This window comes from Amphibalanus amphitrite, unplaced genomic scaffold (assembly GCF_019059575.1).
Source record: "Amphibalanus amphitrite isolate SeventyFive unplaced genomic scaffold, NRLGWU_Aamphi_draft 000705F_arrow, whole genome shotgun sequence".
In the NCBI taxonomy this organism is placed as follows: Eukaryota; Metazoa; Arthropoda; class Thecostraca; order Balanomorpha; family Balanidae; genus Amphibalanus; species Amphibalanus amphitrite.
Genome location: NW_024882199.1, coordinates 123,394 through 150,116, shown reverse-complemented (window position 1 = coordinate 150,116; position 26,723 = coordinate 123,394).

The following is a 26,723-nucleotide window of genomic DNA, read 5'->3' as shown; positions in this document are numbered from 1 at the left end:
CAACAAAAACCTTATTTACTATACTTTTTGTGTACCCCCAATCTCAATGATCTGTATCCGCCTATGATTTTTGAAAATGCATATTTTTAGGATCCATGTGAATTCCTGGTTCATTCTCTATCGATCGGCAAAAGTTGCGTTAAGATTGGTTCAGAAACCTGGCCGTGATAAACAGTCTAAAATGTATCTGCAATTTGCCCGTTTTTACCCCCTCTACCCCTCCTATTGACATTTTTTAATTTTTATTTTTTTAGAAATGTAGATCACGTTGAGCGAAATCGAATGCCGTTTGAATTTTGAAAATCGGCCAGTTAGATCTCGAGATATCAAGGGGGGGGTCGTAAACAGCCCCCCCCCCCCTGCCACTAATAGGGGTAGCCAGGAGCCTGCCACTAATGGGGTTAACGATGAAACTTGCTAGTTGAGGCTGATTGGTTCGTCCATTTGCCGTCTTCGCTGACCATTTGCATATACCGGCATTACATGTGTGATCTGCGGTATCTCACCTCTGACATTGAGGAAGCTGAGACCCTCCGGCAGCTGCCCCCTCAGAAGCGGGAGGTCGGCGGCGGAGACTGATAGGTACTGCAGCCCACGGCACCTGGTGAAGAACTCCAGGCTGCCGGCCGTGTGATCAGTACAATCTGGAAAACACACAGACACACGTACAGACAGGATCAGTCGGCAGAAATACATGTTGATACCTATATGACAAAACGAAAAAACACCTAATAACTCACATGGTTTTATGGACCCAGTAGACAATGGTAAAAGTAAAACAGTGCTATTATATGATATATGCAATCAGATAAGCAGATGCATTGAACTGCATTGAACAGTGGAACACAATTGTTATGAGTATGATCAACTAACTCTGAACGAATAGGTCATTGGTTGTACAGTACTCTTCCATTTAGGAGCTCAATTGGCCTCATTATTTCGCAAAGCACATTGGCTATGTATCGCACCTGTCTCCATGAGGTGCGACAACGGCACACCGTTACTCGGTGTCCGCCATTCGCTGAGCTCGTATATATCAGCAGCCTGTCCGTGCTGGCGCTGCTCACCGTATATCTCCAGTACTGTGACCGTCCGTCCCAGGTCAGCCAGGTGACTGATGGTGTCGGCAGCCACCCCCTGGAGCGACACTGACAGACAATCCAAGTACAGTCCCGGCCACCTCGGCTCCGTCACCTCCGGCCCTGTCGGACAGAGCTGTGTCAGCTGACTGCAGTCGGACAGAGCTGCCGCCAGCTCCCCGCTGCACCACTGACACCAGAGTGTCAGACACTGACGCGGCCAGTACTGATACAGCCGAGCGGCAGCACAACAATTCTTAGCAACAGCAGTTGCAGTCATATGTAGAATGTAAATATGAATATACAAAGTGTATGCGATAAGTATATGCGTGATACAGTAGTTTATGAAACTACTTTATATATGCAACTACCAGTGCAGTGGTTGCGCTGTAATCATTCCTCATTGGAACAACTGCCTACTAACTGTAACCATGCCTGCATTCCCTCCCGTGCTGGCCGCCTTCGATCGTGGCGCCACCTATACTCTGTATAACCGCCGCGCCAGGGCCGCGGCCAGTCAGTCTCTGAGTCTCGCCAGATTTTAGGACTAAAGTACGTATCGCTAAAGTACGTAGGACAAAAGTACGTATGCAAATGTTCGTACGCAAATATACGTAGGCGATAAAGTTCGTATGCCAAAAGTACGTACGCAAATGTTCGTACGCAAAAGTACGTATGCAAAAGTACGTAGTGCATAAAGTACGTATGTCAAAAGTTCGTACGCAAATGTTCGTACGCAAAAGTACGTGTGATAAAGTACGTAGTGCATAAAGTACGTATGCCAAAAGTACGTACGCAAATGTTCGTACGCAAAAGTACGTATGCAAAAGTACGTAGTGTAAAATGTACGTAGGGTAAAGTCGTATAAGAGTACGCACTTAGTGGATTTCTTGCTCTCATTTGTTTAATATTTGAAATAAAGAAATCGCAAATAGGGAATATTAAAGTTCATTGAATTAGCCATCACCCCATGGGGCAACGATCCTTCAGCGTAAATGGAAGTGGTCTAAAACTGACATTTTCTGAACCGCTGCAGTTGCGTACTCTTACCATATGGGGTGTGTAAGAGTACGCACGCCAGGCGGGTGGAGTACGCAAGCATATGAACACACACCTATGCAGCTTGTACTGTCCAAATGCTTAAAGGAAGGGTGCCACCTTCCGAAATTTTTGTTCTATGAATCTATTTTACTTATTTGAATTTTTAGACGTGGTTAGCGCGTCCACAATATACAAAAAACCGAAACATTGCATTTAATACATTGGCCAAAAAAAAAAGATCGTTGTTTATATCACCACTACAACTCAAGGTCGTTTGATGTGGCAGCTAGGACGGCTGGCATATCCTGTTGTCATGGCAACATATCATTCTGCCATTTGCATTGATGGCGCAACTGAGACAAAAAGATGAACAAATAAAAAGGAAGAAGATAACATGATTTGAACTAAGTTGTAGGTAACCAAGTAGGTAACTGTTGGCCATATTATAAGTCGAGTAAATAAGTCGAGTAAAGGTTTTTCCTTTACAATGCTTAAGAGATCTATGGAACCCTTCACCCTTCATGCAACTTACTAGAAAAACTTCCCAATTAAAATTTTAAAACTTAAGTGTATACCATAAAGAAAAAATATACCCTTTCAAAATGATAAAACATGCTTTAAAAGTATAACTTTTATACATACCTTTGCTGATTTCATGTTTTATAAAATACCCTTAACACGACGAGGAAATAGTGCTGAAGATTTTTGCCTGCCCGAATGCTGGCAGCAAAACTCGCAAATGATAACTTCACGTGCGGATTCAATGCTGACCGTCTCGAGCATAGGTAAGTGAAGCCGGTTTTTAGGTTCATGTGAGGCTAATCTTGTAAAAACTGCGTTGTGTCCAAAAGGTGGCACCCTTCCTTTAACTTTAAACTCAGAAGGCATTTAAGTTAATTCTAGTATCCAAAAAGAAAAACTTAAAATAAATATTTCAAGTCTATAAATCAAGAAATAATCATGTCGTGTATTTCTTAAAAAAAAAAAATGCACAATCAAAAGGGAGAATAACTCGTATTTGGAAGAATTTCGGTTACGCATCTGCATCACAGTGCTCCATTGATGATATACCTACAAAACAAACGTCATTGAGAGATATATTAATAATTTTATATTTCTGTATATTCGATTTAATGTATAATTCTGCGTACTCTTACCCTCCTGAACAGTGCGTCCTCTTACCGTACATGCAATTCGCGCACAAAACAACCCCGAAACGTTGTGCAAAACTTCGGAAACATAATATTGCACCGCACAGTATTTCCCCAGATAACCTCACAAGTTTCCCACAACAATCACGAAAATGTACCTTATCTCAACTGCCAAGTATCAAAATTATTGTACCATACCATAATAATATCATAACGCTCGAAAATAATATTCATCGCCTTAAACTCAACAGCGTCGCCGCTCAACGCCCACGTTCCGTTGGTGACAAGCACGCACTGGCGGCTTCATGTCACTTCATGAACTCGACAAGCCCGCGTTGCTAAGCAACCGAAACAGCTGATGCGTACTCTTATCGCCCGCGTACTCTGCCGTTCAAAGGCAAAAACGCATATGTCGGGTCAGGTCATGACCCGACATATGTGTTTTTGCCTTTGGACGGCAGTAGGTACTCTTACCCGCCCTTACCCTATGCCAAAAGTACGTACGCAAATGTTCGTACGCAAAAGTTCGTATGCAAAAGTACCTAGTGTATAAAGTACGTATGCCAAAAGTACGTACGCAAATGTTCGTATGCAAAAGTACGTGTATAAAGTACGTATGCCAAAAGTACGTACGCAAATGTTCGTATGCAAAAGTTCGTATGCAAAAGTACGTAGTGTAAAAAGTACGTATGCCAAAAGTACGTACGGTTCGTATGCCAAAGTACGTAGTGTATAAAGAACGTATGCTAGAAGTAGGGTATAGTAGTGTTAGTCGAGCCACTTTTTCTTTATTGCTGCTCTGTTGCCATACTAACAGGGAACTCATGATAAATTCATATACCAAATAATATAGCTTTGTCCATTTCGCCCATTTACTCATCGATAAATTTTGCTGTGCCTTGTAACAAATGCTCATTAAATAAAGAATAAGAAAGGTATTACACGTTGATCAACTTAACCCAAGGGTGGGGTACGTACTTAATACCCTACGTGCATTTGCTATACGTACTTTTGTCCGTGACGTACTTTTGTCCACACGTAGGGTAGACCGGGGCAAGTCGCCCCGCCGAGGTAAAACACCTCACCAAAGTTTCTCGGAACTGGCAGGGTTCTGGGGAAAGATCCTCTCTTTTGTTAAATGTGCACTATATGATCATTATATGGGCAGACTGGAAAGAAATTGTGATAATTCTCTTGGTAGATATAGCCAAAAATGTGTTTGTTGAGTGATTTTTATGTTTGGTTGTCTGATTATACATAATCGCGTTCTTTTGTGGTCCACATCAGGTTAACAACTTTTATGTATTTTGAACAACTGTTGTGTAACGCTTATGATGCTGGGTTGGTTCGTGTTAAATTATGTCTTGCTGGAGCGCAAGGCGTTGTCCGCTGACCGAACTACGTGATGGGGTAAAACGCCCCAGTAGGTCGCGGGGCAAAAAGCCCCGTTGGGCGTTTTACCTCATGTGTTGTTCGGACTACCCACTTCCTAATGTTCGGTAGCTGGCGAACAAGTTTCTATGCATTTATATGTATTTTTCTCAGCAACTGTATGGCAAAGGAAGTATATTGTTAACCCGCGACCTGGTGGGGGGGGGGGGCTATTTTTTGCCCCCCCCCTCCAGACTTTTCGATATATCTCCAGAACCGCTGCGCCGATCGTCACCAAACTTTCAGTACCCTCCCGGACATCAATTTTACACATTGTGACCAAAAATGTTTCCAAAAGCTATGATAGGTTGGCCGGAAATGACGTCAGAGTGACGTCATGTTCTGCCGTTTTCGACCCAAAAAAGGGTTTCGCGGGAAGAGCTGTCAGGCCTATAGCTTTGCAAATAGAGAAAAATGTTTAGGACATAAAAGCTGTAGAATTGACAGGGCTACAACACTGCTATCTCGGATTTTTGATTTTTTTTATTTTGACCCCCAAAAATCAAAAAATAGATTTTTGGGATATAACAGTCAAAAAATCCAAAAAGTTTTTGAATTTCGCAAACACCGGAATATATGTGATAGTCCTTACCACCTTCCATCCACATACCAAATTTTAGATTGATACCTCTTTTTTTGGCGAAGTTATAGCGAAAAAACTGTTCAAAATTGATGACGTCAAATTTTCAAGCTCAATTTTTAGCAATTCTAGACCTCGTAGTGCAAAACAAAGACCACCATTAGACTCCCCGTGACGAGCTGCATCGAATCAATACCCATTTTATGCAAAAATATCAACTTTGAAATTTGACCTTTTTTGACCTGACCTTGACCTGACCTCCACCAGAAAGTGACCTAAACCGTACCTGATGGTCTTATAACCAACACCATTGGGTTGGAAATGAAAAACTGGCCATAAAACATGCATCGCACAACCTTAGTAAAGTTGGGTTCATGTGGTGACCCTTGGTGACCTTTGGTGACCTGACCTGTGACCTGACCTGGTATGACCAGTGACCTCTAATAGCAACATATGTACTAGACAACTGACGTCTTATCGCTGATTTTCGACAAAATGCGTTTTACTCGGTGTTATAGCGCTTTCCCTAGAAGCCCCGTGAACGGTGAAACATTTTATCTTTGACCTGACCTGTGACGTCATCGGTGACCCCGAGGTCAATAAAATTTGGTTTCCTTCGACAAATTTGACAGAGATATCGAACGCCGTTTGAATTTTGCGGATCCGTCCAGTAGTTTCGGAGATACGAGGGGGGGGCAAAAAATAGCCCCCCCCCCCCCCCCACCAGGTCGCGTTATAAACAGACCCCACCAGGGCGCGGGTTAACTGATTTGCATTGCAATAATTTATCATTTGGCCTTATGAGGCAGGTGAAAAACCTGGTAATACCTACAATAGTGTCATAGCTGAACACTTGATAGGATGGAAGGTGTTACCTTCAGTGCCGTGCCTCCAGCGGTCTAACGGACCTCTAATATAAGATTTAGCCAAATACCATGTTCAATCTTTAATCTAGTGTATGGGGCTTCTTGCCTCAGGCGTGGGGCGTTTTGCCCTGGGGTTGGGGCAAAATGCCCCATTTGCAGTTGCTTCACAAATCACTTCCTAGCTGGAAGTCCGATCATAAGTGAATGAATTTGAGGGGTGGAATTTAAAATCAAATGTCCAAAGAACACATTGAGCACAATTTTGGCCTTCCAGGTGATGTGAGACAAAAGAAGGTACCTATGTAGAAAAATAAATTATCTGGGGCGTCTTGCCCAAGGCTACCCTACCTTATACCCTACGTACACTCACCTACTAAGTGATGTTCGCCCCCCGACGGCCCAGCGTTTGACTGGAGTGGTAGACTGCGCCGCCTCACACCCAGGTTCAGCGGTACAGTATATCCCTCTGGCCTCACGCTCGGCACAGACGCGTTGGACTGGGTCAGGGACGCGCCGCGCTGCGCTGGCCACCTTACCACTCATTACGGAGCGAGCGAAGCGAGCGAAGTCTTACGTAGAATAACGGACATTTCTGAGTATGAGCGGCCGGCCGGCCGTGGTCACGCTTTTGCGATGCTTATATCTCAGCAACCACTTGACCGATTTACATGCGGTAATTTTTGTAGGGTAGTTTCATTCCATCTACCAAGTATTGGACTATTTCCGATGCATGTGGATGACCCCTTATGCACGTGGCACGTGCAAAATGTCAGTTTTGTAACAATTGCAATATCTCGGTAACTACTGGGCCGATTGCGCTGAAACTTGGCATGTAGGTAGGCACCCACTAGGCAATGCATTTGCATGTGCCACAGTTGGGGTGCTGCTGCACGTGCGCACGTGCAGGGGTCGTTTCCAGATCTCGAGAACGGCTGGACCGATTGCGCTCAAATTTGGTACGCGGTTAAGGACCGGTTAGCAGGGTGCCGTGCAAAAGTCAGTTGAGGCCCATTTTGCACGTCCGCACGTGTGCAGGGTGCCGCTTCCAGATCTCGAGAACGGCTGGGCCGATTGTGCTCAAATTTGGCACATCGCTAGAGACCGGTTAGTAGGGTGCTGTGCACAAGTCAGTTGGAGATACCCCTCGCGATTTCGCACGTGCAAGGCCCACCCTCTCGCTCGCTCCGTTAGTCGCCCCAAAAGGCGTTATGCTGGTTTTATTTTTATAGGTGGAATGCGTTGGCGGTTGAACCAGCACGGCTCGTCGGAAAGTCATTTCATCCACCAAAGAAACGAAATATACCGTTCGAAAGCTGACGGTGAGCTGATTCCAAAACAGTATTTTATATAGAAATCGTTCGATGGCCTTTTTAACCCACGAGCCGCTGGGGGGGGGGGCATAAAGTTGCCCCCCCCCCCTTTACGTTTTGTGGAATATCTCCGAAACCTGATGAGCTACGAACGTGAAACTTGGCATAGCTTCAAATGAATACCTAGACAATGTTTGGAGAAAGTTTGGTGGTTGTAGCACCAAAGATGACGTCACAGTGACGTCATAAAGTTTTGTCGTTTTCCGATATGGACCGTTTCTGATGACGCTGAGCATAAAACTCAACTGTAAATGAACTAGACAGCACCTGCTGTCATCCTAAAACATCTAAGCACACTTCCATCTAGTTCCTGACCAATAATCGGCTCTTTATATTCGGTCCCATACATCTGATGTATCGTGAGGAAACTGAGAGTCGCAAATCTATAATTTGACTTATGACGTCACTGTGACGTCATTTCAAATGGGATCGACACCAAATTTGGACACAACCTCGGCTAGGTATTCAGAAAGACGTGTGCAAAGTTTCGCTTCTCTATCTCTTCGCGTTGCGACGATATCGTCGCGGAAGTAAAGGGGGGGGGGGCAACTATATGCCCCCCCAGCGGCCGGCGGGTGGCGCGGAGGCCCAGCGTCCACCGGGTTAAGAAATTGCGTTTTTGTAAAATCGTAAAAATCTTTTATTTTATTAAACGAGCTGTCCAGGACAATCTTAAAATCATAGTCATGTCTTTTTTTCGATTACCAGTGAAAGCTGAATGCCAAAAGAACAATATGTAGCGAAAAAGTATTCTGAAATATTAAGATGTGTCTCTCACAGCCGGCAGCAAGGCGCAATCACACAATTCAGTGTCACGACGGATCAAAGTAAGCCACACAAAGGCGTCAAATGACCCTTATCGACGCGTAGACCCGGCGCTCTCAGCTGTCTGACGGGCCACAGAAGAGACGTTCGGCTGTCGCCCTACTAAACAGACGTCATTTTTGTTAGTTTAACAATTCAAGTCGGTACTTTTAAGCTGTTCAGGATACCTGAGAGGAAGATTCATTGCTCTGTCATTTTCACATCATGTATGAATTTGCATTTGTTTTTGTCTACTTTGCTCAACTCAGCTAGGCATTATGCCCATACAAGAAGAGTTGGCCGCGCTGAGCTGTCAGAGGCTGTATCGGCTTCAACTGGTCAGAAGTGGGGGTAGCGCCCGGCGGGGCGGGGTAACCTTCGACCGGTCGCAGGGCCAAACAGTTGTCACTGGTACAACCTCTGACAGTGAAACCCCGCTAACTTTCCCCGCGCGGGCATTGAGCGCAGCGGGACGGAGCAAAACCTCTATAAGAAAATGTAAGTTAAAGCATGTTGTAGGTCAATCTAGCAGAAGAATGAAATTTCTTCACCGGTATCCTGAAAAACTTTGATAGTGATATGGATCGTTTAACCCGCGCCCCGTAGGGCTACCGGCGGACCCTACCACCCGTAGGGGGGGGGGGGCGTTTCGGCCCCCCCCCCCTAAGATCTCGGAAAGTTACCGGCCGATTTTCAAAATTCAAACGGCGTTCGATAGCCCCACCCGGGAACTACCTTGTGACCAAATTTCATTGACCTAGGTCAAACCGATGACGTCACAGGTCAGGTCAAAGGTCAGATTTTCACCGTTCACAGGCAATTCAAGAAATGTGCTGTGAAAGCGAGTAAATTGGTAATTTATTGAAAACCATCGATGGTACATTGTTCGTAAAACACATACTTTGCTATCTGAGGTCACTGATACCAGGTCAGGTCACAGCGAGGTCAGGTCACCGGGGGTCACAATATGAATGTGTCGTGTGATACATGTTTTATGGTCCATTTTACATGACAAATGCGATTATGTGGGTTAGGCAGCCTTTGGGGCCAGCCTAGGTCACGTTTTTGTGAAGGTCAGGTCAAGGTCAGGTCAAATTAGGTCAAATTTCAAAGTTGATATTTTTGCATTAAATGGGTATCGATTCGATGCAGCTCATCACGGGGAGTCTAATGGTGGTCTTCGTTTTGCTCTACGAGTTCTAGAATTGCCAAAAATTGAGTTTGAAAATTTGACGTCATCATTTTTGAACAGTTTTTTCGCTATAACTTGGCCAAAAAACGAGGTATCGATCTGAAATTTGGTATGTAGATAGAAGACGGTAGGCACTATCACATATATTCCGGTTTTTTCGAAACTCAAAAAACTTTTTGGATTTTTTGGCGAATATATAAAAAAAAATGCTTTTTTGATTTTTGGGGGTGAAAACTCAAAAATTTCAAAAATTCGAGATAACAGTTTTGTAGCCCTGTCAATTCTACACCTTTTATGTCTTGATCATTTTTCTGTATCTTCAAAGCTGTAGTCCTGACAGGTCTTCTCGCGAAGGTCTTTTTTCGGTCGAAAATGACAGAACATGACGTCACTCTGACGTCATTTGTGGCCAACCTATCATAGCCTCTGGAAAAATTTTTGGTCACAATGTGTAAAATTGATGCCCGGAGGGGTCCTGAAAGTTTGGTGGCGATATCTCCAGCCGTTTAGGAGATATCGACCAAAAAGGACAGGGGGCCGTTTCGGCCCCCCCCCCCCTACGGGGCGCGGGTTAACAAACAAATACGACACTTGTTTAGTAGGACGAGACTCGAACGTATTCCGTGGCCGGTCAGGCGGACCTAGCGCACAGTGATGCAAATGGGGTTGACGAGTGGCTATAAATACCAAAAAGTCAAGTTTACCAAACCGAGTAAATCACTATATGGCTAACCAAATAAATGTCGCATCTTAATCACATAGTTTTCATATTTTTATCAAAACCGGCCTCGTGTATGATTGTCAGAAGTCGTGACATTTTCTATGTCGTAAAATGACTGTCAGATACTTGCAAGTTCAAACGCCGCTAGCGTGCGTTCATTTAATACTAACTGCAAAAATAATGCATTACAATGATTCCTAAAGCCTGCTGCTTCTCATGCGGGGTCACAAAAAGCCGCATCTGTTTTGGTTTGGTGGTCATCGAATCATTTGTCATCATGTTGCAATCGCAGTTTTTTACTAAAAAATATTTGCTTTCGTTTCACCTACAGCAGTCTACACAGTGTGTGCCCGTTAGTGCACCATACCATAGCATTCTCTAACCATTTCTTCTGAGTCACACCGTGCGTTAGGCGGCACGGGCGGACATCGATAGCAGCGCCTCTATCGGTCACTAGGGAAAGCTGGGCTGTAGGCGACGATATACCGGCTGAGTTGTCACACGTTAAATAGGTTTATAGACATCCGTCTTGTGAAAAAGTTGAACTTTTGCCTTCAATATTTCTACAGGCAATTTTAGAAGTGCCTTCACATATATTACAAACCGTTTAAATTATTTTTTCACTTCAAGCCATCCCTATTGTTCTTGATGATGCGGGAACTATTTCTAATTAGTGTTTCTAGCTTAGTAAAAGAACATATTGTGCAAACGATGAAAAAAGCATAAATGAAAGATTTTAAATGCAAGTTTCTGTAACAAATAATGGTAAATTATCTACACATCAAGGAAAAGGTGCATGCTAACTGATAATTTAAAGTTCTTGGGGCCAGTTGGTTTCTTCTTTTCTTACGTCGCCCCAATGGCCGCGAATACACTTGTGATAACGCCTATCGGAAATAATTAAGGCGCTAGCACAGGGCAGACCGACGCTATTGAAGTTTTTGCCCGTTGCGGTCGGGTGTCGCAGTCGGGGCGGATTGCTTTCACCGCGGATTGCAATTTCTACATACGTTTAACTTTGACCTGCTATAAGTAGGTCAAATATAGACCTTAACTCAAAAGTAGTATGCTCACTCGCGAGATCTTGTCAAGAGCAATCCGTTGGTTTTTGTCGCGAGGCGCTAGGACACTTCGTTTAGGAACAGCAGAGGGATGCACCGACGAAACCCCGCTGTGGCCGCCCGCCCGCGGCGCGGCCGCCCGGGCCGACCACCGCGCCGCGGAACCCGACCGCAACGGACGAAAACTTTAGTAGCGCCGGTCAGCCCTGTGCTAGCGCCTTCATTCTTTCACAATACGGCTCAGAAATGATTAGGGAATGCTATGGTATGGTGCACTAACGGGCTCACACTGTGTAAACTGCTGTAGGTGAAACGAAAGCAAATATTTTTAAATAAAAAACTGCGATTGCAATATGATGACAAATAGTTAAGTCAACGCCAAACCAAAAGAGATACGGCTTTTTGTGACCCTGCATTAAAAGCAGAAGACTTTGTGGACCATTGCCATATATATTTTTTGCCATTTGTATGAAATGAACGCACGCTAGCGGCGTTTGAAGTTGCGAGTATCTGACAGTCATTTAACGACATGGAAAATGTCACGACTTTTGACAATCATACACGAGGCCGGTTTTGACAAAAACATGAAAATCGTGTTTTTTTCAGACACTCCAAACATTTGCCTAACTGGCCATTTTACGATTTATTCGATAAGGTGAGCTTGAAATTTGGGCATTTTCGGTATTTATCGCCACTTGTGAGTCGTGAACCCCATTTGCATCAATGTGTAGCGGTGGGTCGGCGAGTCGATAAGGGTCATTTCACGCCGTCTGTGTGGATGACTTTGATCCATCGTGACGCTCAGTTGTGTGAATGCGCCCTGCTGCCGGCTGTGAGAAGTGCATATTAATATTTGAGGATATTGTATTGCTACATATTGTTTCTTTGGCATTCAGCTTTCACTGGAAAACGAAACAAACATGCATATGCTTTTAAGAATGTCCTGGACAGCTGGTTGAATTAATAAATTTTACGTTTTTACAAAAACACAATTTTTGGAAAAGGCCATCAAACGATTTCGATAAAAAAACACATTTATGGCATCGGCCCACCGTCAGCTTTCGAATGTCGTTTCTTTTGTGAATGATTTGACTTTCCGACGAACCGTGCCAGAGGGTTGCCATGCCGTTCATCTCATCCGGCTAGGCTACAAAACTGCCGGTGCTGCTTCAAAACGGCATCCTTCTGCCTTGCTCTCAGAATCTCTGAACATCTGAACCACTCTCATACTTATTCGAAATTTCCTTCCTAATTTTCCTTCTCTCTTTCTTATAGTATGCCTAATACGAGGCTCATTATAACTATGTTATAACTTATATGTTTATTGTAACTATGTTATGAAGAATATGGAATACCTTGACGGCTAGATTGGGCTGTGGTCCATGTCGGCACTTTGCAGCCCATTCATGGCAATATTTCACATTAATATTATCAGAATATTATCTCTATATTCTCAAAAACCCTCCGTGGTGGTCCGTAAGCGAACGCTACCTGTGGCCTTGACACAATGATCGAAATATCTGGCCGTTGACATTGGTCTAGAGAGAGAGTGAGAGAAACGGTCACGAACAGCTCCTTGGTTCTGTCAGATGCTGGGATTCGCTGACCACCGGCGCCACGCAACCACTGCACTCAGCTGTTTTCTCTGACGCGCCAGTGAACGACCTCGCGACCTTCGTTCTCCCCTGCCCGTAGCCAAGCTGTGGCTGAACAAATCCGTCAGCGCTTGAAAGAACTGCGCGGCAATGGAAAACAACCCCTATTCCGCTAAAAAAAAGAGTGAGAAAAGCAACAAACCCAAAGTCTGCTCTCACTTCTGTGTTGGCCCGTCTCTTGTGTCTTGATTATTTATCTAATTGCTTATAAAACGCATCAGTCATATATGATTGATGCGTTGATGCGATTGATGCAATTGATGATGTATACATCATCACGAGACCCACCACTGCCAGCAGCCACTCGCCAACAAACAAGTGCAGCTTTGTAGGATAACTATATAAACTTTTTAGGTAATATAGACTATAAAAACTTTATTTATATTGTCCGCGTATAAACTTCGGCCCTCGGGACCCTGCTGGTGGTTCAAGTCCCTAACTACAGGCACGTGGTTATGCCTCGGGGCTCCGTATCTCACTCACTACTGGATTTTGTGTGGGTTCCCTCACTTCGAATCGGTCACATGACTTACCTCGCCCGAGACTTGGTCAAGTGACCCAAGCGCAGACTGGGCGCTGCGGTGCCATGGGGTCGCGACCTATCGACACTGCAGCCGGCCGGGCCAGGTCAGCCCGCGGATCCGTGGCGCTGTGGTATGGCCGTCGGGCTGGTCTTTGAATGGTCGTGTGTTCGGATCGCGCGGGAGTCGTTGCTTTTCTACAGAAAGGAGATCTGTGCTATTGTAACTTGACAGCTGATTGGTTAATAGCTTCGTGTTTATCGTTGCGTGCCTTACCTGTTTAGTGTTTATGCGCTGCATTTATTACGGAGCGAGCGAAGCGAGCGTAGTCTTTCTTTAGATTAACGGAAATTTCTGAGTATGAGCGGCCGGCCGGCCGGCCGGCGCGGACGCTTTTGCGAGGCTTATATCTCAGCAACCACTTGACCGATTTACACGCGGTAATTTTTGTAGGGTAGCTTCATTCCTTCTACCAAGTATTGGACTATTCCCGATGCATGTGGGTTAACCCTTATGCACGTGCCACATGCAAAACGAAGAGGTGTCAGTTTTGTAATTGTTGCAATATCTCGGTAACTACCTGGCCGATTGCGCTGAAAGTTGGCATGTAGGTAGGCACCCACTAGGCACTGCATATCCATGTGCCAGAGTTGGGGTGCTGCTGCACGTGCGCACGTGCAGGGGCCAGATCTCGAGAACGGCTGGACCGATGGCGCTCAAATTTGGTACACAGTTAGGGACCAGTTAGTAGGGTGCCATGCACAAGTCAGTTGGAACCCATTTTGCACGTGCGCACGTGCAGGGTGCCGCTTTCAGATCTCGAGAACGGCTGGGCCGATTGTGCTCAAATTTGGCACATCGCTAGAGACCGGTTAGTAGGGTGCCGTGCACAAGTCAGTTGGAGGTACCCCCTCGAAATTTCGCACGTGCAAGGCTCACCCTCTCGCTCGCTCCGTTAGTCGCCCCAAAAGGCGTTATACTGGTTTTAATTATCAAGAATAGAAAATCATACCTATTGCAGCGACTTGCATACCTACTTAGATCCCAGATATTTACAACTGCATAGACATGCCATTTCCTAAATGTTACGTAAATGGTGTCAAAGGTGCCGCCAACATCTCTGCTCGTTGCACCAATGCAATAACAAGGACCATTTTCACTTAAAGGTAGTGTGCCACCTTTGAAAGATTTCCCATTTTATTTTTCCTAGGATAAGAAGCTTCTGTTTTTACCTAATATCGCAAAAAAAAAATCAAAACTGGGCCTGGAATAGTGCCTTTTTCGCCTAAAAGTTTTTCGGTTTTTAGATATGTATAACAACTGTAGTGGGCTCACCTGCAAACAGGCGTCGGGCAACAATCGCGAATGCGGCGCACTTGTGACAATAAGCAAAGGTCATTATAGTGTTACGACCATACGACGTACGGGAATGAGTTATCAGCTGTCTAATCGTAGACAACACAATGTCGAGCCTTAAACTGTAAGCCCGTATTGGTATTGTTTCTTTTATTTGGCTGTCGAACATTATTTATGGTTTGAAATATGATTTTATGTAAAATAATTGATATGAAAAAGCCGTCTTATAAGTTATGACCCCATTTCACCACACGCAAGTGGCAGAAATGACAATGATCAGCTGACGCATTTTTTTGGCCGAAGTCAGAGCGCGCGGCCCGACGCACCACGCGTATTAGGAAATTCCGACCTCGACGAGCATCAGAAGCCACCTAACAGGCGTGTTCGAAACCGCAGGAGATGATGATGAACGGGTTTCTCGAAACTTGATTGGATGAGCATATCGGTAATAGCGATTTCAGTGTGTGCATTTATTGTTCATAGTGGTGTGAAATGTGGTTGGGGTACGACCGACAACCCGTCGGGGCGAATTTCGCACTGGGGTACTCAAAATTTGAAGAATTTAAGACGTTTCCATGAGTTTTGAAGGTATGGATAAGTTCTAAAAATCCGGTTCTCCTTATCTGGGCCCAGAGGTGCAAAAACCTGCCAACTCGCCAACCAGAGTATGTGCCAGAGATAGCACTTTTATCCCATGAAACGTGACAGATTACGGTCAAGTAGACACCAATTAAAGTGTCAGTTTCTATATTCCATATAAATGCGAATAGTAAGATAGCTAGCTACTACGGGGCTCCACTTTTACTCATTTGTCATTTTGCTGTAAGTTTACTTTTTGCAGTAAATTAGCTGTGGATTATAATCGTAACGGCTGCGTCATAACTGTACGCATTTACGGGGGGGGGGGGGGGCTGCAAAAAGCCGGCGGATTCTGTCACGCGGCGGCTGTCTCCATTGTAAATCCCCATTGCCTGGCCGTGGAGTTGGCGAGAGGCCGGCGGATTGTCACGCCGGCTGTGACAGTTTGTGACAGTGTGTTTTGACAGAGGTCATAAAAGTCACCAACTCGTCCACACCCGTGGGTAACCAATTCAAGTCTCTCACTGACAAGCCAGGTAACCACTCAAGGCAAAGCCATTTTAGAAAAGAGGAACAAATCTTGCTAGAATATAGAGCAAACATTGATTTCCTTATCTCTGTAAAAAAGCGAGTGTTTTTTTCATATCTTCAAAAGAAAGGTGCACAGTCAACAAATTTAGTGAAAAGTGATGTCGTGTGCTACATGAGATAGCGCCGGTCTCAGGTAGCACGCTCGGCAACTTTCCTGCCACGAACATTTACACATCTAGGTAGCAAGCAAGTACAAGTACTTGGACTTAGATATGCGGAACCAAAATCTGTTCATCATGATCAGTTTGTGGTAAATTTGGAGTCTATATTTTTGCATTTATTAACGACTTTTCTTCCAAAAAAACATTAAAACAGGGATTTGTCATTCGTTTCGTTGCTCTTTTTGTGGCAATCTTCGAGCAAGTAACAGCGAAATAGAGCTGGGAAAATGCATTACTCCAACCTTCCGGCCACGGGGTAGCCACCCTGGTAGCCACCGAGAGCCAAGGGGGAGCGGCCAATGGGAACCGCCGACAGCGAGGTAGCCAGCGTCTGATTGGCGGACTGAGGCCAGTCTGGCGTCAGCTGTTTGGAAGGGTTTGAAACTACAGGCGGTGACCGTCTAATCCTGTAGCGTCTTCCCTGACTTTCTCTTTGGTGTTGCGTATATGTGCCGTGGAACATTTGAGAGTGAGACGTTGGATATGTGCAAATAAGTGCAAGGAGTGGAAGCCAAAGTTGAAGTATGACTATGCAACGAGCGAAAATAAAGCGCGGCCTTCCATATCTTGCGAAATCATGGAAGGTCTGCAGTTTTATGGCGTGAATTCGAAGAGACATCATCAATTGGTGCACAGAAAATCCTAATATTTTGACTGCTAGTGTCGGTTGCTGGATCTGGATCTGCATTTGCTTCAGGAGAGGCTCATGCTCATTGTTGTCCAGGAAACCAGGTGAGTGTTTAAGTAAATTCATTGAGAGGAGACATAATGTATCGAATACAATTAAGGTGCCTGCCACTTCAACTTAGACCTACCTATGTACCTAATTATACCAACCGAAGTTTCCATACCATGTTAAGAACTTAATTTTAGCAACATAATAATTATTTTTACAGTAGGTGATTATAGGATACCTATGCGTTTTTTCTACATTTCTACCGCAAGTTCTGCACAATTTTATTTAAACTAATTTATTTCCTACGCATGGTACCGCGCGGAGTAGCTTCTAGAATCCGTCGTCTCCCCTACCAGTAACCATGACAACCGGAGCCGCCGGAGGGAGGCCCAACGGTCAGGGGGACGCCGCCGGGCGCCGGCGGCTAAAGTCAACATTCCGGGCACTTCCGAGGCGACAGGGACGCGGGTGCGCGTGGGTCGGCGCACCGGCCCACCCGCCGTGCCAAGGGAGAGCGAATGGTGACCAGCTGACCGCTCCGGACGCTGGGGACCTCCCCGCCGCACACTGGTCGGAAACGCTCCAGCGAGAGGCCAGCGGCCTTTCCGCAAAAGTTTTTTGCTTGTTATTCCACAACTAGTGAAGCAAACTTCATAAAACTTTGCATACCTTCTCTGTCATATGTAAGCTGTCATTTGGATGTCAAGCACTAAATATATGACGTGAATCTGTTAAGTTATGACGTCATAATTGAGTATAATACAGGATCTAGCACCACTATAAGTCAACAAGGGAAATTGGGAGCTGCTATTCGGGCTCCGGGAATGGTTTCATGCACTCCTTGCAAGGTCCAGTGCTTGACTTTAGCATTGTTGACTTTGCGTGACGTCATTTATGACGTCACTAAGGTCATGTAAGTTTTTCGTCAATAACTCCTGGTCAGATGGAGCTAGAGAGTCGGGAAAGCCACCATTGGACTCAGGAAGACCTGCCGAATCGAATGATATGCAATATGACCTCCTTCAACCATTTTCGTGACCTGAGGGGCTCCGACCTGACCTTGACCCGAGGTTAACACCTTAAGTTGACTTCACCCGAACACCAAGTATAGCATTCAACGCGCCTGAGCTAGACAAACATGATTATGCCAAAATCGCGGCAGTGCGACCATTTTTGGCAAAGTAATTAACCTAAAACCGAGCCCGTGCCTTGTGGCACTTACCTGACCTAAAAGGTCACTGGCTGACCTAAGACCTTAAAATCGGGTAGTACCTAATTTTTACGTCTTATAACGGCACACAAGCTTGTTTTTTTCCGCGAGGCTCTAGCTTAATTAGAGGCGAAACGGCGAGGGAGTTGTACCAACCCTCCCCGGTCAATGTAGAAAACCAATCGGTCCGGCCAGGGTTTTAAATACCGGAATTGTGATCTAATGTAAAAAGACGGCCCAAGGTAACCCGACGTCAGTGACAGGTGTCCTATATTTGCAGCGTCTTATATTCACGAAGGTTTCAATTTCCACTTTCTTCAGCCGAGTGATGGTTGTCAATAGCAAGGCTCTCTAAATGCAAGCCGTAATCGCCACGCAATATGTGGAAGGCTCTTGATGTCAATACATACATAAATGCATACATAAAACGCGCTTTTCACAAAATTCATAAACTCAAGCGCATCTGTTTTTAATGACCAGTCAACTACTCATGGATGCGTGCAGGCCACACAGGTCAGCGTAAGCCGGGCGCTACTGTGACGCCGATTTCGGTTTTAAGCGCAATCACGTGACACACCGCAGTCACGTGACCTAGAGGTGCGCTTTCAATAGACAGAGTGCGCTCATATCGAACCGAGAGTTTTACGCAATTAAAGACAATAAACGTGCTCAGTTTAACCTGCTCTCTTCAATAAAGCGAGATAAATGTTTCATAATGCTTCGGTACCAACGATATTGCCAATCCATCAAACATTGTAGTCAGGAGACGATTTGGCATTCGACACTTTTTCGAATTAATTCGGCGTTAGAATTGCACATATTTTAACAAATTGCGCTTTACAACAACAGTCGACTGAGCCGTCCGAGCGCACCCATTCCATCTGCGCCGGCAGGCGACAGAAACCGCCAGTGGCGGAATCAGGGAGGAAGGGGGGGGGGGGGTAAGAAAGTGGGGAAGTCATTTTGTAGTTACTATCATGAAATACTCGGGAAACTTTGCCCTATTTTAGCTACTGTGGCTGTTGACGGCGTTCGAGTGTGAAACCAATGGCGTTAATGACGTAGAAGAACTTCAGTGAAAATGTCTTCCAATTACTCCAGTGACCTTGACTCCAGGGTGGTGTTTCACAGCAGATCGCTGCAGTGCGCTGCGCGCGTCGGCGCGTTGGGTTTCCATGGCAATATCAACAAACTTCACTCTGACGCTAAGCTATGACGACGTCATCGCAAAACGCTAGCGCGCCGCTCCGCCAGCACGCTAGCAGCATTCGCACCCAAACCTCTGTTCTCTTTGTACTTGGTTCCTTAGGACCTCTGTTCCAAACGCGATTCATCATAAGCTAACAGATCGCTCGCAACGTCATTCGAGTGACGTCAGGGGTATGCCTTAGCTCCCAGCGCGCGCAGCGTCGGGCGGTGAGACAGGGGCCAGGGCCCAGGACAATATTTATTAATCGGTTTATCGTCCAAGGCCGTATATTAGGGGGTTAACTCATCAGTAGTTCTGTTTACATTTGCTCAGCTGACGAAATGTCGTCAATGGTCGTCCGCCCCGCAAGGATCGGACGGCCGCACACAGTACGTAGGTGCGTAACGCGGGCACAGGCAACAATCTCATCGACCTTATCTTGATAGAAAACACAACAGTAAAACGCTCTAAGCAGGGGCGCAGCCAAGGGGGGCACACTGGGCTTTAGCCCCCCCCCCCCAAATCTAGTAGGCGCCCTCATCCAGGGCGCCGAAGGCGCCCTGGATGGCGCCTTGGATGGATGGATGGATGGATGGATGGCGATGGATCGTTTCGGGGTGCCGAAGGCGCCTTTCTAATGTCCAGCACTCTAGGCGCCCTCGACGGTTAGCCATTGCGGTACACCATGCGGCACTGGCGCCCAGGTTTACAATTTTATATCTCTTTGTGGGTGAAGATGCACCCACAATCCTGAACTGCCAGACATCCACCCCCAATCTCCTGACCATCTAGCACCCTGGCATCATCTTCAGCGCCCTTCTGTCTGTTCGGCGCCCTTCTGATCTGTCGGCGCCCTTCTCGCCATTCAGCGCGCTTATGGCCTGTCGGCGCCCTTTTCACATTCGGCGCCCTCTGGGCTGACCAGTCGGCGCCTTCATGGTCCTTACCACACAGCATCCTCCTGATCTTTCTGCGCCCTCCACACTTGCCGGCGCCCTCCTGACCTGTCAGCGCCCTCCTTATCGTATTATAGCGCCCTCCTCACCGTACAGCGCCCTTATGGGCCCATCGATAGCGCTTCGGCGATACCTATCGCCTAGAGGCTGCAATGGGGCCCTTAGCGTACGGTGTCAGACCCACCAGAGGCCGGTGTTAGACCCAAGGGTCAGCGAAGGGCCTCAAAGGGCAAAGGCCCAAGGTAGGGCCCCAGAGGCTGATGTGGGCCTTCAGAGGCAAGTGCGTGACGCCCAAAAGTAAGGCTTGAGCCCCCCAGAGATCATAATAAGGCCATCAGTGGCCGGTGTAGAGACCTCATAGGCCAGTTTGGGGCCCCTCAGAGGCTAGTGTGGGGCCTCAGGTGTCGGTATGAGGCACTTAAAGACCGTTATGGGTCCTCAGAAGCCGGCATCGATCCTTCAGAAGCCAGTACGGAGCCCTCAGAGGCACATAAGGGTCAGTTTGGGTCCCAAAGACAGAAATGGGAGTTGGGACCATCAGAGGCCGGTGTGAGACCTTTAGAGGCTGGTTTGGGTCCTTAGGGGCCAAATTAGGGCCCTCAGACCAGTACAGGACCTGCAAAGGGCAGTTTCAGACCATCAGAAACCGAATTGGGCACTCAGAGGCTAATGTGGGTCCTTACAGGCCAGCATGGGGCCCTCAGAGGTTAGCGTGGGGCCCTAAAAGACCAACATGGGCCGGCGTTGGGCCCCAGAGGCCATTAGAGGGCCCTCAAAGGCCAAGATGGGCCCTCAGAGGCCGATGCAGGCACTTAGAGGCCGGCATCAGGTCTTCAGAAGCCCGTGCGGGGCCCTCAGAGGCTAAGGTGGGTCCTTACAGGCCAGCACGGGCCCTCAGAGGTCAGTGTGGGGCCCTAAAAGACCGGCATGGGCCGGCGTTGGACCCCAGAGGCTAACAGAAGGCCCTCAAAGGCCAAGATGGGCCCTCAGAAGCCGATGCTGACCCTTAGAGGTCGGCATCGGGTCTTCAGAATCCAGTGCGGGGGGCCCTCAGAGGCTAATGTGGGCCCATACAGACCGTCATGGGCCCTCAAAGGTCAGAATGGGACCCTAAACGACTGGCATTGGCCGGCGTTGGAACCCAGAGGCCAGCAGAGGGCCCTCAAAGGCCAAGATGGGCCCTCAGAGGCCGATGCGGACCCTTAGAGGCCGGCATGGGGTCTTCAGAATCCAGTACGGGGCCCATAGAGGCTAATGTGTGTCCTTTCAGGCCAGCATGAGGCCCTCAGAGGTCAGTGTGGGGCCCTAAAAGACCGGCATGGGCCGGCGTTGGACTCCAGAGGCCAGCGGAGGGCCCTCAAAGGCCAAGATGGGCCCTCAGACGCCGATGTGGGCCGTAAGCGGCCGGCATTGGGTCTTCAGAATTCAGTGCAGGTGCCCTCAGAGGCTAATATGGGTCCTTACAGGCCAGCATGGGGCCCTTAGAGGTCAGTGTGGGGCCCTTAAAGGCCGGCATGGGCCGGCGTTGGACCCCAGAGACCAGCGGAGGGCCCTCAAAGGCCAAAATGGGCCCCCAGAGGCCGATGCGGGCTCTTAGACACCGACATCGGGTCTTCAGAATCCAGTGCGGGGCCCTCAGAGGCACTTAAAGGCTAGTCTTGGGACTAGAGAGACAGAAATGAGGCCACCAGAGGCCGGCGTGAGGCTATCAGACGCCGGTTGGGCCCCTGAGGCCAGTTTAGGGGCCCTTAACCCGCGCCCCGCTGGGGGGGGGCAGAATCTGCCCCCTCCCGTTTTTCGCCAATAACTTCTAAACGCGTTACGCCAGCGACGTCAAACTTTCAGTACCTTATCATACATCGATTTGACACGTTCCCTGACAATTTGAGCGAAATCCGTCGGAAATTTTTGAGAAATTGACGTTTTAGTGACGTCATGTTCGCCATTTTCGCCTCAAAAACGGCAAAATTTCAAACGCCGCTTACATCTTCATTTTTTAAGGAATCATGGCGTAACAAAAAAGGTTATACGTGATTCTACTTTGTCTATCAAATGGCTATCTCGTTTTTTTTTAATTTGAGTGTATCGAAAAAAACCGGAATATATGTCGGAGAAGTGGTCTATGTGCACCTACATACCAATTTTTAGAAGAATCGGTTCAAAAATGTGGGAGTTATTCAAAATTTTATGTCGTCACGACACACAAAAATTTTGAAAAATGATTTTTTTTTAAGTTCTAGACCTCGTACGGAAACCAAAATAGCACCATTCGATTCGTCGTGAAAAACTGCATCAGATGGACACCTTTTTAGGCCTTAACAACCAACTTCAAAATTTGACCTCACTTGACCTGACCTTGACCTGACCTCGACCTGAAATTCATCCACAGGTGGTCCATATCACTTATTGAGTGTGCCTATTGAATTCTATGAGTAAAATGACCCATAAAACATGTGTCGCACATGCCCTTTTCTATATTTTGTTTTTGGTGACCTGACCTGACCTGACCTGACCTTGACCTTGACCTTTGAATGACATTGTATGCAACGAATATTGTCTTGGTAGTCTAAGAACACATTTTGGGCAATCAGTCTCAGTCCATTCTTCGGCAACTACGGTGCAAGGCCGATACTGTAGAAACTTGCATTTTGTACCCTTGACCTGACCTCTGACCTACTTAAGCAAAAAAATTTGGGCTCTTAAGATCCGCCTTGTTAAGAGCTTTCGATTGCCGTTTTTCCCGTCTTTCTACGACCATCGGTTCGGAAGTTAGACAGGGGGGGGGGGCAGAATCTGCCCCCCCCCCAGCAGGGCGCGTATGGCTGAATAGCCCAGCGGGGCGCGGGTTTAAAGGCCAGTGGAGGGCCCTCAGAGGTCAATGTGGGTCCTCAGCGGTCAATGTGGACGCTTGACCGCCACTGAAGGGCTCTCAGAGGTCAGTGTAGGACCCTCAAAGACTGGTATTGGAGCTGTTAATAGCTGGCGTGGGTTTCTCGAGCCTCGTGACAATCGAATACGGGCCAGGGCCCCATACGGCCATGGGGGCCCATCGGTTGTTTGGGGGGGGGGGGGCAAATGATATGATGCTCCCCTGATTTGCCTTTGGGGGGCATGGCCCTGATGCCCCCCCCCCCCCTGCGACCGCCACTGGAGCCGTCCGCCTTGCATACACCTATGCATTCATATCTCGGCCAACACCGACCAGATGAGCGCCACACGGACACATTTGGCAGCACATAGACCAGTGCGAAGGAAATCCCCTCCGCTAATACTTTACACATAACAGGCCTAATGAAGAGGGGTCCCGCGCAAGCAACAGGTAAGTATGTGCATAGAGTAAATACAACAAAACTGATCTTTAACATCTAAACATGCTAAAGTATAGCATAAAAGGCATTAAATCCACAAAACCAGTGACTGAAGCCGCCTCTGTCAAGTAAATTGTGCCGTCAAGTGTAAGTGCAATGCGCCCAAATCAAACATGAAAGTGTCTGGAAAGGGCGCATATGCGCTCGGATCATACTGCAGAGTGTCGTTAAATGGCGCAGTGCGCTTTTATCTGACTCGGTAGTGTCGTTTTTAGGCTAAGTGTCTGATAATTGCGCCTGAAGTCGACTCGGGAAAATTATTCAAACAGGTATTTCGAGAAAAATACAAGTGTTAAACGCAAAAAAAAGCTGTCGGAATGCGTTTTGCAAACACACCTATCAATTAAAAGTGTTTGGGTCACCTTCAGGTCATTATTTAAAAAAAACTTGTGCACCGAATTCCAGCTCAACATCTAGGTAAGGTATACCACACCCACTCCGTCGTCGCGGCAAAATCCTTCATCTGAAAATTCAAGTACATATGGTTGTGAGTATGATGTACCAAATGTATGCATTATGCATCAGAAATGACGAGCGAGAAAATCTCTTTCAAATGAGCATCATTTTTTAAAGATTGGTTGCGAAATAAACGAATGAGAACAGAAAAACGGAAAGTGCTCGACCACTCAGGCTCCAACAGGACTGTTGAATACAGGCGCAATTTGCCCACGATTTGTCGCGAATGAGCGCAGTTTCACCGCATCGTTTTGCATCGCGTTTTTCTCATTTGTGGCGGAATCAAACAGTGTCCTGATACTATCACATATTCCGGGGGGCTAAATTTACCTCTTTTCATTGCAGCGAGCTTCCTAGAATGCATAAATTTGAAGATTTTGCGACATGAAAGAAATGTCGTATTTCAGCGCAGTTTGTGTGTGCAATTTGCGGCAACTGTCGCTTTTAAGCGCTGTCGTTTTATTTTGCGCAAAGTCGAATTCGAGCGCAAAAAAGTCGAATGAGAGTTGAATCGTATTCCCGGCGGCCGAGCCGAAACTGGGGCGGGGCGGGCGGTAGTTGGGTAGGAAGAGCGGCTCCTGCAAATTTTGCGCAAATATGCGCAGTTAGCTTTTATGTTGCCCTGGTGTAAATTTAAATTCTACTTCATCTCACAAAAAATCAGAGTGGAACTAGATGGGACTACCTGTTGTTTCCTTACCTAAACTTTGCAGTTATATTCCAGAATCACTGTAGGAGAGTCTTCATAAAAAAGCTATAGTACATCTTAGTTAGGAAAAAGTATACCAAACATTTTGCACTGACCAGTCGGCAACTTCATAACGAACATTTTGATGCATAATATGTGGGATTTCAATTTGGTGTCTATCAGCAATAAGACTCTGAATATCCGGCTCAAGAAACCTCTTGCTCCGCGTCAGTTTCCGAATTCTGGGATACCCCATCTTCGGGGGCTGATTACAGCTATTTTTGGTCACCCGGATTAGTTTTTCTGGCCAAGTATAATAATTTGATCAATTTCAAATCGATCTATATAAAAAATAATCCGAAACTCCGGAATCGCCCGTGGCCTCTCGTGAGGGCGTTTCCGACCAGTGTGCGCCGTGTAGAACGTCCACTATGACCGTCTGCCCACAGCAGGACTCTGAGCCGTCCAACACGGCTGTCAACGGAGCAGACGCGGACGGCCGGGTTTCTGGTCCGTCCCAAAATGATCATCTGCCATCTGCACATTATATGGTCGATGACTGCGAAATTGTAACAAATCAACGCTTTCCAGGAATCAAAACAGATTGACATTTTATGTCTGACTAACACACTGCTGACGGAAATCATACAAAAGGACTTTCTAGTTTCTAGCCCGCGCCGGGCCGGCCCGGTGCTCGGCGCCAACCGAGCCGGGCCAGGGGGGGGTAGGCCGTCTGAACACCCCTCGTCTAAACTCGGCTCCTGGGCCACGATACGACGTAGGCGAGGGGGCGGTCGAATGGATCCCCTCGGTGTTTCGCAAATAATTGGCGTAAACAGTGGCCGATTGCGACGAAACTTTCAGTGCCCTCAGGTTAATCAATTCTACATCTACTCTTAAGATTTCATTATCCTGACCCAAATGACCTTTGACCTGTGATCTATTTATCTAGACCATGTTTGACCGGCATTGCGATTCGGCGTATGTCGGCTCGCATTAGCCGCGCGCTTACAGTCCTTTCGTGGTTTCAACTTTCACGCGTACAAACATGTGATATGATGCTGGTCCCATGCATTATGGTGGGTGTCAGCTGTCAAGGTGACCCAGAGGTCAGGTCAGGTCATTGACTTTTGATGACCTCGTTTCACTTTTCGCGAGCTTTACTTGTTTCTAATCTAGCTTTTGGTGCTAATTTCGAATTTAGCAACCATTTGAACATTTACGAGGTAGTTTTGGTGCCTTCGTAACATGCTACGCAGCTGTCAGAGGCCGTTGACACCTACTGCGAATACCTGGCAGGACCGCCATTGGTTGATCTGACCTGACCTGACCTGGCCTAAGTAGATGAAAACATCATTGATTATCAAAACTAACAGGATATTCGTGATCAGCAACCCTAAAAAAGTAATATTCTCACTCAACGACGCTCTAACAGGTCCCGACTTTACCGTCGTTTGGGTCATTGTTCTGACCCGGAATGTCAACCAATGACCTTGGACCTTAAAAATTAGGTATCATCGGCTTCCTCTTGTCACGGACAAGTTCGTTTATACCGCAAAGCTCTAGTTCGATCAGGGGCCAAACAGCAAGGCGGGATCCAACGGGCCCCTCCCCCCCCCCTACCTTCGCTGCTGGCAAGACACCAATACCGGCGAGGGTTGAGTGGCATTCGAAAGAACGTCAAAAAGCAAGACGAAACATTTCGGTCATCTTTAGGTCAGGTCAAAGGTCCGGTCACCAGAGGCCATCAAAGGTAAAATGTTGCCTACTTCAACATTCTTCGAAAATCCAGTGCATACCTAACTTGGGAACCAGTAGAGCTACAGCGCTGCGAGAAATCTCATTCGATAACCTTTTTAACGCTCGATCCGTAATGTGTCCTCATAGTTGACCCCACGTCAAGGTTTAGTCTCTAGAGGGCAAAAAGTAAAGAAGCCGTTTTTACGAACTGTTTTGCTTCAACAGCTTCAATAACACAAAGGCCCAGGTAGCCACCTGGTAACAACAGGAGCGTCGTGGGT